The sequence below is a fragment of the Corvus hawaiiensis genome, chromosome 4 (assembly GCF_020740725.1).
Source record: "Corvus hawaiiensis isolate bCorHaw1 chromosome 4, bCorHaw1.pri.cur, whole genome shotgun sequence".
NCBI lineage: Eukaryota > Metazoa > Chordata > Aves > Passeriformes > Corvidae > Corvus > Corvus hawaiiensis.
Window position 1 is genome coordinate 43,917,474 of NC_063216.1, and position 13,629 is coordinate 43,931,102.

A 13,629-nucleotide genomic window follows, 5' to 3' on the forward strand; every position below is an offset into this window, starting at 1 on the left:
ACAGCACTATGCCTTTTTTTGGTCAAGCGAGGCTGCTCCCTGAATCTGTGTTTGACTTGCTGGGTTATAGCTTCTGCAAGCAGTGGTCAAAGAAGGCAACCCACCAGAGAGTCCAGTAACTCCTGCACACTACCAGCAGCCATGCCACATTACCTATGTTTGGAGAGGCCAAAGTGTTTAGGAAGAACCATGGAGAGACCATGAATAGTGAACAACATGAGCAAACTCGAGAATGTGACTGTGAATACTGAATGTTGCCTCTTAAATTTGAGTGTAGGGAAAAAAACCCACATTATTTATGAAAACAACAAGTAATGTGGAAACTAAAGGTCTTTGACCTTTGTTTCCCTTTCTTCTTCTTTACTTTTTCTGGAAAACACACTAATCAATCCTACTGTACAGTCCTTCAACTTCCTGGAGGTATCTATCTCATAGTGCTTCATAAACATAACCACTATCTATCAAGATCCCTCAGCTCACTGTTTCTGAAGTGGGACACAGAGTCTCTGGGAAGAAAATACTAAGAGGCTAAAATGAATCCTGTGGATCCAAAAGAAGTATCCATAATGAACACTCAGCTAACATAAAAATTGCATGCCTTTAATTTGAGAAAAAATCATATTTGTTTCCAATTTTATACTACATGCTAGCAAGTACTTGAATAAACGTAGCATTTTACATATAAAAATTGCAACCCAAAGGGAGGCGGCAATAACTTAGCACAGAAAAACCATAGGGCTATTTCTCACTGAGTTGCCAGAGAAGCCTTCCCATATCCTCAGAAGAAATGAAAACAGATGAAGTTCTGCACAGTCCATTCTCTAGTAGGAAGCAGATCATATTTCTCACATCTGCTACCAGCATGGCCAATCTGCTCTGTTCCTATCAGAAGGATGGTCAGGATCAATGATTTGAGGTTTTGCCTTTTTAGGAGTTATACTTCTCATCTTGTTATATTCTTTGTTAATTTTACAGCAGCTTGATGTTATGAAGGAGCTCCTACTATTCTGCCAATAGTACAGGGTCACTCTACCAGTGTAACATAATACATCACCAGCTTGCATGCTTCAGGCATTCGAGTAGATTAATTTTGTTCTGGCAAAATGTAATGATGCATCTTTACTTCCTGCTTTTCTGTGGACAGTCAGTCCAATGTTAATGTCACAAGTAACTTCATGTTGTGGTAATATACTACATTTAAAACCCTCAGATAATGTAAAGATCCAAATGTAAAATGTCATAATACCTTACTTCTGGGAAAGTACTTTTTCCTCCTTTTATGAACTATACAAATGTTGAATGATGGAAACCACTTGAAATTTTTATCTATTTGCCAGCTTGCCAATATGCAGCAAGGAGAGAGTGTACAAACAGGCTGACAGGCCTTCATGTTTGAATGCCATAGAGAAAGAAATTCAGGGATAAAAATGAAGGACCACAGCTCACCAGTAGCTTCCCAAATTATTTTAAGCTCTAGAAATTGCATCCTGAAACACTTCTGAAATGTAAAAGTCTTTCTCAAATCCAAAGAGGTAGCCATTTGTACTGAAAGCTTCAGATGCATTAACTATATTTAGCCTCCCATATTTTAGAGATGGAAATTGCCATAATAAGTCCATAATGCTTGTGTTCTTGTGAATCTCATACTCTAATAAAATCTCATTTTTTGTTCCTACTTCATTGAAAGGTTTATAGTGCAAAATAATATTTAATCACAGTATGTAAGGTAGCAATTAGAGAAAACCTTGACTGGCTTGTATAATGAAGAAGCCAATACGAAATCCAATAATTTATAGAAATTACTTCAGGAAAGAATGAGGTTACATAAAATACATGCAGGAAAACTGGGAGGTCACTAAAGGCTGGATACAACCATACTTTTTGTTTGTATTTTACCTGGATGAAGACTGAGGGAATTGCCAGCAGAGCAAGCTCAGAATGTTGAACATCAGCCATCATTTAAATAAATGCTGAAATATTTATGATATACATCTAGGAGAAGAATATACAGGGGTGAAAATTCACAGGTGGGATTGTCCTGGTGATTTTACAGTCACCTGAGAAATTGCAAATGATAAGATGGATCAAACACACAAAAGTTTAAAGGGTAAAAATCTGCCACTTTCTGCTCTGTATAAACACTTGGTAAATATTTCAGGATGAACTGTCAGAAAATTACTAAATTTGCCATATGATATCTTGGGGGCTAAAGATTGGAAAGCATGTTTCTGTTGGATCACTTGAAAAAATTGGTCTCTGAGAATGGCAGAAGCACCTTTTCCTACTCAAATATGTGTCACAAAAATACATGCCATTAAATGATACACACAGAAGCAGCAATGTGGACAGTTGGTAAGAAAATTATACCTTGTATGTAAAAGCTACACAGGCAAAAAAGAAAGTGGGAGCAACTACCACTGCACAATGATTTTCATTTAATTTATTAGGTTAATACACACAACTCATTTCTGCTTTTATTGGGAAAAAATGTGCTTGTCCACGTCAAGGTAAAGAATTATATGGGTCATTGGTTTGGAATTAGGACATCATGTAAGGGATAAAATGCTTTTTTCTTCCAAGTGATTAGAAAAAGGCTCAGAACCTGACTTTGTGTTTTAACTTTTGGATGTCAAATGCATTTTTAATTAGGATGTTCTTTCTACTACGATTGGTATTCTTAGCAGATGTTTTTGCTCAAGAATCAAGACTATTGGAAACCAACATGTTTCTTAAACTAGATATGTTTTTTCTCAGTGAGAATTTTGATCTAATTGGCATGTGTAATAAAGGGATTTCCTGTTCTAAATATACTGATTTCCTCAACTCTTGTGACTATGTGTAACATATGTCTCCAAACCAGAGTATCCTCAATTACCAATGTTCCAGAGTTTAAGTTGTGAATGCTCAAAGACCTTATACAGTTTCAAAATTTAATTCTAAAGTTCTGAGTTCTGTGGGATTTCAGGGCATTTATGATCCTTCATGACATGCTCAATATGTTGCAGGATCAGGCCCTTAAGTAATGCCACAAGGAAGTATTCAGAATATGAATTTCTGGATTTTGTCATTTGGGATGTCATAGAATTGGCTCAACAATTGCAAAAAATTACAAAACATCTGGAAGATATCACATTTCATACTGATGGTACCTACTAGATTTAGGCAGAAAAGCCCCAGTGTATCCTTTTTTTTTTTTTTATGCTAGCCCTTTTTGAAAGAAGTTGATACACACATAGCTAAGTTCTCAAAAATGTAGAAAATCTCACCAGATCTGAATAAGGGTTTAACAGGAGGATTTAGAACAGACTATTATGATAGCCTTGGGCATGTCATAAACGGGCCAGATTTGATATAGCAGAACAGATAGAAGGTGAAAGAACCAAGATTTGCAGAAGAACTGGAGTTTTAACAAGAAGTATGAAGTGGAATATGAAATATTACACCCATATGCTAGAAAAACCACATGTCGAACAGAAGGAATGGTAGACTATCAAAGCAATGACTTAAAATTTGTTGGGTTTGGCAAAGCAAGTCATAATCAGTACAATAAACAGAACACTCGAATACTTAAATAACCTTGAAGAAATGTTGTAACTGCAAACAATATTTCCCTCTTGATTAAAAAAAAAAAGCAGCACCAATTTTGTTACGCAGTATTATGTTTCAGGTTTTTTAAAATTTGAGGGTATACAGCATTACTACATTTTGTTTTTATAGTAAGTACAACTCTCTTGTGAAAACACTACCACTTGTTAAATATTGCATGAAAAATATCTACACTTTTGTGGGCAGCAAAGAAAAACAAGTACAGTATATGCAGCAGCAAACTGCAGATGAATGGAAGTGTTACGGGTTCTACCTTACAGTATTATTTCATTAAAAATCTCCCACATTATTTATGTATTTGCCTCACTCAGTGCAACACTGGAAGCTATATCCATTCTTTTAGAACTCCTGAGGACACTATATCATCTTCAAAACTTTTTCTTTCAGCTATTACTGTATGTCACAATAACCAAAATGCTACCTGCAGCGAGCAGTTTAAATTCTCTTCTTTTTGCTTTAAGGTAAACTAAAGCTAACATAGTTCATAGATTTCAGACAGATGTTAGAAAACAACAGAGCTTACTTTAAAATTCTCTGCAATGTCTCATCATTTACACCCACTGCATATAAGAATATTACTAGTATTTGCCAGCAGGTATTACCTGAGCCATAGGATAGTAGTTCTGCAAGTTGCAGAATATAGGATGTATCTTTCATATCTGAAGTTAACAACCTATTGAGAATTTTTTTTCCTTTTGAGGAATCTAATGCTCATGTTTACAACAATTTATGTTTGCTGAACTTTATGTGTGTTTCAGCCACCTTTCTGTGTGCTAAGATAAAAAAATCACACAAATTGGTCACACACCTGTAAAGACATAATGTCCAAAACCAGGTTTTCATTAATCATTCCAAGTAAATTGCAGTGATAGTCTGAAAAAAGGACATCTTGATGGAATTACAAGATTTCTTCCACTTTCACAGAGAAAAAAGCACTGGGTCTCAACTCCAAAGGTCCAGAATACCTCTGTTCTACCTTGTCAGACAACAGGGTCCACCAAACAAGAAAGTGCTCACTGTGATCCAGCCGTTGTTTTCAGCTAGAATATACACAAACATAATTGTGAATTATTTGATTTGGAATGGCCAGAATACATGGATTTCCTCACTTACATTGAAGGGGTATGTCCCTTGAGGAAAGGGTGTGTGGTGTCTGCTGTAGGATCCTCACAAGAAGCCTCATTCGTGTCTGAACATTGGGGTTCATGATAGACTGAAGGTGAAGTGCCTGAAGCACATTTGATATGATTTATAAGAAACTTGGACATTAAAAAATACAATTTGTTTGTCAGACACTGTTTTGAGTCATTTTATTATGAAATAGTCCCATCACACACAGCAACCTTCTGCAGTGTGGGAGAACACAGAACACCTACACATTTATGCAATTGTTACGTGCAGGTTATCAGTGAAGCAGCAGAGTTATCCTTGAGTTTACACTATATTCGAAAGGAGAAGGGGCAGGATTCTCAAGACAAGAGAACTTAATTGCAAGAACAGAGCTCCGTAGAAGTGTTAGTCACTCAGTTGTGATCAGCAGGACCAGCTGTACTTACAGGGAGAGGGGGTATGTTTGAGCCACAGAGTGGCAGGATGCTTGAACCTCCTTCTGCTTGAACTGAACAGCCCATAACTCTAACGCCTTTTGTGATGGCTGCCCTGGTCACATACAATTAAAGGGTGACATGAAAGGGTGACATTTATCAGCAATTTCCTACTGCAGTAGATATGCAATCGTTTCAGCAAACCCAGATATTTTACTCTTCTCTTTTCCCCATGGAATTACAGGCAGAACCTGCAGTAGCATCCTGTGCTAGGGTTTCATCTCTACTTCCAACTTACATGGGTGCATCAGCAAAACCTCTGCCCTGCCCATTACTCAAAGGGCATCCCTCCTGAGGAAGAGGCAGAGAAAGAGGGAGCTGGCTCCATTTAAATAAAGGAAATTAGGAAGGAAGTCAAGAGGTAGAAGAAAGAGTTTAATCTCTAAGGCTGGAGCATTTCAAAGGAGATTAAAGTTTCAGTTCAGTAACTGGAGCACATATTTTTCTTTTAAAATTGAAATTGACAAATGTGTAATTAATGCATTTCACATAATAAAAATATTGAGTTTTGCTTACATTCTACATTCAAGATTTTTTTATACCAGTCTGGGGATATTTACAAGTGATGCCTGTTTACTAGGGGTGAGTTTCAATGGATGCAAAGCACCCATCAGTGTCTGCAAAGCAATTTTCTCAGCCTCTTTGGGTAATTTTTTTTCCTTTTTGCAAGAGTATAATAATCTTGACTTACTCCAGCTATCATTAATGATAGTACCATTGCTAGCAAAGGGCAAATAAGAATTCCTTAAAAGAAAAAAACAACTCCTTCAATCCCATTGCTTACTATAATTTACATTACCAGAGTAATTTTTTACAGGCTTAAGCCTGTAAAACTAGTTTATATGAAATTGGTTTAGCATGGTTGTGCATCCCAAAAGCTATATCCTTTTTTATCCATTCAGCCCTGAAAATCTGTTATGTTTCTTGATCTCTTGACCAAAGGCCAAATCATGGCACAACTTGGAGCAGGCAGTGAAGGCAGAAGATAATTTCTGCCTCCTGCTTCATTGTAGAACAGCCCATTTTTGGGACCCAAAGGAGCTAATGGTACAGATGGCGTAACAAATGAATTTTACAGTACCCAGTATCATTTCCACTGATGTGCTGTGAAATTTTCATCTCTCCATCACCATATCACTTTTTATCAGTTCAAGAAACACTGACTCCAAAGCCAAAAATCATTCAATCAAAATCAAAATGTCTGGTTAACTTTTTCTGGGTTGTAAAGACCCACAAAATACGTCTGGTAATTCATCTGCAAGTCTGAGCCAGGCAGTGAAGCCAAAGACTAAAGGAACATTCAGCATGGTGAACTGCTAAGGAAAGCTCTTCCTCAGTTTATCCATTCTGGGGTCACTTATGCTTTCTGTAGGGCTTTAAATGCTAAGTCTGTTGCTGGCTTTTAGCCAGGCCTATTGCTGGCGCCAGAGAGACTCATCATTTTATCAGTCTTGCCTCTGTTTCATGAACATTGAATTGTTTGTGGGATATTCTTAGAACGCAGAAATGATAGATCTTTCCGGCATTCAAATTAATTCATTAAATTGATTTATTTGTTTTCCCTAATAGCTCAAGATGTTTCAGCTGAGTATTTATTTGGAAGGACTTGGTATACAGAGAAATGTGAGGAAAAACAAATGTTTTTGTTCCATTCAGATTAGCTGGCTGTAGTGCACATGGAGAATACACAGCCCATGCAGATGCAAAAGAAAAGCCAGTATAAATGTTTGCTTTACAGTATTCAGTAAGAACTGCTAGAGGCATAACTTGTTCCTGGGGAAAACTGCTTGAGCTCTGCCTTCAGTGTTAGCCACACATCTTTCTGTTTTTCAGACAGTGTCTTCCTTTGACAATAATCTCTAAGAACAGGGTACAATTCCAGCACATGCAGAATATAGACAAAGCAAGTGTACTCATGCATATTCACTCTTAAGAAAGGATAGGAGTATTATTTGCACTTTTTTTTTTGTGAGAATGAAGGCTCAGCAGGATGTATGCAGATGGCCCACACTCCTACCTTACCACACACACCTTACCTTACAGGAACATGGGTTTTGCATTAAAGAGAGCAAAGAGTAACTCAAACTTTCTACTCTCCAGGGCATCACATTTGGACCCCTATGCAAGTGGGGAGTGGGAGATGAGAGAGGTAACACAGCAAGGCAAAACAATCTAGGTCCCTATAACTCCTGAAATTCAGTCCTTCTAATTAGATGTAGGTGTTTCTCTCCATTGGCTCCATAGGCAGCATTGATTGACAGTGTTGATGAGAAGACAGTTTCATACACTTGCTGCTGTTCTGAAAGAAGTCATCCCAGCATTGGCGAGAACTAAAGGATGACTCTTTAAGGTGGCTGAGTGTTGTAGAGGCAGTGCAGAAAATTGCCTAGTATCATGCAGTCGAGCCAGTGACCTGACAGAAAATTGTGTTGTGATCTCCTAAATCTGGCTGCATAGTTCTCTCAACGAGAACCAGCGCAGACCTAAATGATAGGTGCTGCACAGCCTGTAGACATATCCTATGATTTGGGAGACAGTGCCACGTCACTAGTGTAAATGATGGGGATAGGAAAGGAAAGAGGACAATGTATTGCTCTTCTCCATTGCATATCTACGCCTGACCTCATGGCAGCTGTTCTCTCAGAGCAATGTTGAAGTGCAGTAATGAAGCATATGAAGGTTCAGCAATGCTACGGATCTCATCGGTATGAAAAATTAACACAGACTGTTATCATGAAAGTGAAAATGTCAGTTTTACTTTTAAAAATCAACCTCAAAATCTCATGCAGATAGATAGGAAAATATTTACCAGTATGGTTTGCTGCTGGAAAATACATCATCATCATCATCAAGGATTAATGATTATTTCTCTGAGAAAATAATTTCCACTTTTCCATGCTAATAAAACTGAAAAAGTTCATCTGGATTTCAAATTATTTAAGTATTTCAATGTTATCAGAATGAAATATGCCGGTGTTTCATACCTACTTTTCTTTTTTTTTTAGGTATTATATTCCAAACACTTTTTAATAATTTAATGGTTTTTTGTGTTGAGGATAGAAATTCCATTTATGAATAGTTTTAGTTGTTGAGGAAAGATGGAAAAAAATGATCCTGTCAGGCTCAAAAACCAGAAGACCAGTAAAAAGAAACAAAAAATGTAGTATTTCTTAATATTCGGATTTTATACCAATGCCATGAATGTTGGTGGTCTGACACTGTGGTTTGGCAGTCCCACATTCATTCAAATGCTAAATATTTTTCATCTCAGTTGTGCTCTCAGACATCTGTGCATATGAACAATTTGCTTATGAACAAGGCATCTGTGCAGAGATGAGCCCATTTGTTCTTAGCTATAGTTACTCACATTTGATTATTTATTATTCAGTCACATATGAATAGCAACACGTTCTGGAAATGGTATTGTTCCAGCGATGCTATATAAACAGGACTTCACCAGTCCCCAAACTAAACCTCAAATATTTGTTGTGATAAAAACTATAACTCAGGTCTTGAAGAGTCTCACAGTGATACGGCATGATGGTTACAGAAATGGGGAACTGAGGCACAGAGCAGTGAAGCGACTTCTGAGGCACTGAAATAGGTTAGTGACAGACTCGATTATGCCTTCAGTTAGACACCTCAACCTTGGCTTCTCAGGATACTCTGCTCTTGTGGCAGTGTTAAAACACTGAAATGATTTAATGGACATTTTCTTGGACAAATTGTTCTGTGTGTACTTGTCCAAAATGGGTAAGTATTGACTTATATTGCTCGAGTCAGATGGGATAGATTAATTTTTAAGCTGCAATTTTTCACAACTAAAATGTTCTTTGATTAGTAGAGTAGTAGATATAGCCGTTAATACAGTGCATATAATCAGGGGAAAATTTTAATTTATCTATGACTTTCTTGCAATATATCCAGAATTCTTTTAATTCTGCCCTATATACTGTAATTTATTATAATTTTCCCATTTTGAGTCCTGTATTTTCCTATTTCTTCTATGTTGTCCTGGTTGACACCAGAAGGTTCGTGTTATACCAATACTTCATTTAATTCAAAATTTGAGATTATCTCTCAATAGACCAATGACAATCAAAATACTTACTATTTATAGTCTAGAATTATGCATACGTGGGATTCAGGGTAAAAAGGATATGTCCCACCTCTGATTTTTAATGTTTTATGTATATATACTCCTAGCTTCTAAGACAGCACAGTCAAGACATCTCTTATTAAATAATGTGGAAGGAACTATTATTGTAACAGGTTTTCTTAAATATTTCTTCTAAAAGTTCTTATGTAAATTTCTAGGCAAGTGTTGGAATAAAGCAAGGTAAAATTAAGACTAATTTTTGCTGATCTTAGACCAAATAGAAAGTGAAATTATCCCTTCACATCAGCCACCTACAGCAATGCACATTTGATGAGACAACAGCTGAAAGAGGTTTGAGAAGGGTTCTGCATGCTGTCACTTAAACATTAGGGATAATCTTTTCAGACTATTGGCAAAATGAGTTGGCCACAATCAGGTTGAGGTTTGAAATTTACATAATTCATTATACAGTTGTCTTATGGTTTGGATTTGGTTTTGAAGAGCAAGTAGGCACCATTGAAAAAATATTCATCTCTTTTGGGCTGCCAGGGGACCCTTAAGATCAAAATTTGGCTTCCCAAGTGATACAATTCATATGAAATCTGGGGAGGGTTTACAATTTTCACATTAGTAATAGTCAGTGTGTTTCCATCAGAGAGGTTAGAAGCTGTCATTTTAGGGTTTTTTCTGCCTGCTGGTACGTTACAGCATTCACACCTGCCAGAAAATGTCAGAATGTTTATTCCAAGAATAAAAATGTGGGCACACTTCTGCCTCCCAAAATAAATAGTACAGCAGATATATTCTGTAGCGCCTCCAATACTCACAGGTTGGAGTTAGTCATTCTTCCTGTGAGAGGGTGGCCATCAATCACTGTCAAAGGAAGCCTTCAGTCTGGAGTCAAGAACAGGGGTACTTAGAGCAATGGATGAGGAGCACATGGAGCCTGTAGGGAAAGAATATGCCTTTTCATATTAGTAAAACAGCACTGTAAAGTCTCAAAAGCATCTGGGATTGAAGAAGGAAAAATTGAAGTATGGAGAGTCTGCTGGTTTGCCAAGCAAATCATCTTTCAGTCATAACCTTCTCCTCCCACAAGACCAAAGGGTGAATATTTTCATAATAAAATGGAAATGCCAATGGAACATACTCAGCAATCATCTGCATTGATTTACTGGGAAAAAAGGAAATCTTTCTTCTATTGTAAAGTAGTACCACAATTTTAAGATGGTAAATGCGTAAGAAACACCAAAATGATATTCAGAAACTAATTTATTCTGTCAAACTTACTCTTTTCAAATAAGTTCTAATAAATGAGTCTACTTTTGAAATCTTCCACTTAAGTGACATAAAAATAAAACAGACCAAATCATGAAAGCTTTACAGGGAAAGGTAAGATTGCTTTATATTTGAAGTGCTGAAATAGGCGTTGTATTGCCTAAATTTCTGGCTCAGTCACAGACTCCTTGGGTGACCCTGGATGAGTTATTAAATCTCACTTTGCTTCAATACTTACAGAGAAGAAAATACCCCCTTTGAACTTGTTTTACAAGTACTGAGGGGCAGCTAATGTGTTGTAGATTCTCATCCAAGTGAGGAACATGGTCATTTAAGCTCTCTCTATAGTCAGAGCAGGAGAATAAGAAGCTCCTTTGACAGTTAATGTAGTACAGCTACGGCCAGAAGGGTCATTTAGCAGAACCTGTTTTCATGCATTCACAGCAGAGTAAACTTAGGGTGACCAAACTCCTTATCTGTCATTTGGCTTAGCTGGTTGGCCAAAAAATTATTTTCCCACCCCCCATGCCAATATGACCTCCTCTAGAAGAGTTGGTAATTTCTTTCTTCTTTGTGCTTCATGGGTCAAGCTCCATGGCTAGACTGTTTCCCAAGAACTACTGTAGGAAAAAACACCCCTTATGCATGACATCATCTGAACACAAGAAGACCATGAAACCTTAAAGGCCCTGTATCTACAGTTCTCACAGATTCAGTGCTCTTGGGTTTTTTCCTAAAACGTTTTTTATGAGATGTCTGAAGCCATATTTTAGTCAAGGTTCTGCCAGTAACAACCTCTCGACTTTCTGAACTGCACCTTAGATGATGAGTTGAAAACAAGCAAGAACTCTTTGGCTGCTAAACAGCTGCTTATTCACACAGCAACTAACTCCTCAGCTTTTCTTAAAAAAAAGGTTTTGAAACAGCAAGGTGTACAAAGGGCTGACTAAAGGCAGTTTAAGAACAGACAGAAAACTGTGGTAAGGAACATAATTGCAATACTCACACCATTTATATATTTATTATGTTGCACTGAAAAGAATTTAAAAAACCCCATCAAACATTCCATTTGGAAATGGGGGCCTGGAGAGGTGCATTCATGAAAAATGCAGTAGTTTTACAGAAAGAACTTATTTCAGCAAAAGAGAGGAAAGAAATCCTTGCTCAGAGCACTGCCTGGAGAAATGGCAGAATTTGGATCAAATCCCTGGTGGGGATGAAAACCAAAGGGATTTAGATCATGACCGTTACATCCTGACTGGCATTCCAAGACCACCTTGCTTTCTGTCTTACTTCCTTTTCTTCTGATTCTTCTGCTCCAGTTCTATGAGCTCTGGTAAATACTGACCCAGATTTACATTTCTATCAATTTCCTGCACTCTCCAGCCCCTTGAATATGAGAAAGTTTCAAGCTCTCTAAGAACAAATAAGAGTAGGATAATAAAGCAAGACCATCCATTTCCTTCGAATGTGAACCACAGTCAGAAACTATATTGCCTTCCACTCCTCCTTATGCCTATTTATTGAGTGCTTTCTGTTTCATTAGATACAGTTTTATATAAATAAAATGGTATCAGAGCCCGGAGACCAGAAGTGGCTTACTTGGAAAAAAACCCCCAGCATTTATTTGATGTTTAGCCTTCTTAAATGCAGGCAAGGATAAATACCTGAATCACAGACCACAGAGTTTTATGAGTCTCTGGTAAATGCATGCAGGCCTTCAAGATCTCTGAATTTAGCATTTATTTCTCAGCAATGAAGGGTAACCAAGGAGACACACAGTCCTAGACTGAATATCTTTAAGTAGCATAGGCTCCCAGACTTGGATAAGAAGAGTAGAGAATTGTTTGCTTGTAGCCTATCAATTAATGCTACTGTGAATATGTGATCTTAGAAACAAGCACCCTGCAGACAAAACCTAGAGGTGGTGGGTGAAGGCACCCATCAATCCAAATTCGACGAGTATCGGTTTATTTAAGGATGGCTGTATTAGCTTCATCCTAAGGAATTTCAATGAAATCTCTGAATTTCTTTGAGAAATTCCACATGACAGGAATTTCAATTCATGTAAGGCTCTTGATGCTACAGGCTAGTTGAAAGGCTTCAATTTCTGTCTTTCTCCTAGTTGCTCCTAGGAAAATAAAGAAGCAATCTCCCACAGTACTTGGCACTTTGTAGTGCAAAAGACTGTCCATGAAATTTTCTGATATGGTATCAAGAGTGATATGAAGTTTCTGGATAAAATGAGAGCAGATGACAAGCTGCAGTAAGTAGTAATGACTCCAGAGTTTAGTTGATATACACACTTGGCAGTCACACACAAGTTTGAAGTAGCAGGGGTTTGGGATCTCTTTTTTTGGTGGGTTTTTGTTTGTTTGGTTGGTTGGTTGGTTTTGTTTTTGTTTTTTTCCCTTCTTATTTGTTTGGGATTTTTTTGTTTTTTACTTCAGTCATCTAACAGGGAAACAGTTTGATCTTTTGAAATTAAATTAGACAAGCTGCTAATGAAGACTAATTGCTTTGCATAATTTTAAATATGTAGAGAGCGCTCCCTTGATCTGTGCAAGCTGAACTTGGGTTAGCACTGGGGCTAAAAAAAAAAGATAACTCCAAGCCATTTGTGATCTTCCCAATTTGTAACCACAGTGGGAGCCAAGATGCCCCTGAGAAAGCTGTAGCAATTCAGAAATGCATCACTGCTCTTTTAGTCTGCCCTGTCATATAGCTTAGCTGTGCTTTAATGTTTTGCTCACAAGGGAATGCGAGTGTCCCTGCTACCCCCTCCCACCCTCTCTTCATTGACAGAAACCCTTTCCAGGCAGCACTTGTTATCCCTTTGGAGCCAGGAGCCAAAATCTGCCTCGGAAGCTTTACTCTTCTGGAGGTCAGTGGGATCTCCTGAAATATGGGACAATGACTGCAAGGAGAGGAGTCTGCAAGGCAAGGTTTGGTGGGGCTTTGAGCAACCAAGTCAGGTGCAAAGTGTCCCTGCCCGTGGCAGGGGGGCTGGAACTAGATGATTTTTAAGGCCCCTTTCAACCT

At 37.7% G+C, this 13,629-nt stretch overlaps 1 long non-coding RNA gene across 1 annotated transcript in view; it reads right to left on the minus strand.

The window, feature by feature from the left end:
• LOC125325196 overlaps positions 1–13,629 on the minus strand; it is a 32,207-nt gene that overhangs the window by 6,123 nt on the left and 12,455 nt on the right. Inside the window, exon 2 of the long non-coding RNA XR_007203229.1 lies at positions 10,137–10,255. This is a non-coding gene — a long non-coding RNA (uncharacterized LOC125325196). The remainder of the gene's footprint in view (positions 1–10,136; positions 10,256–13,629) is intronic.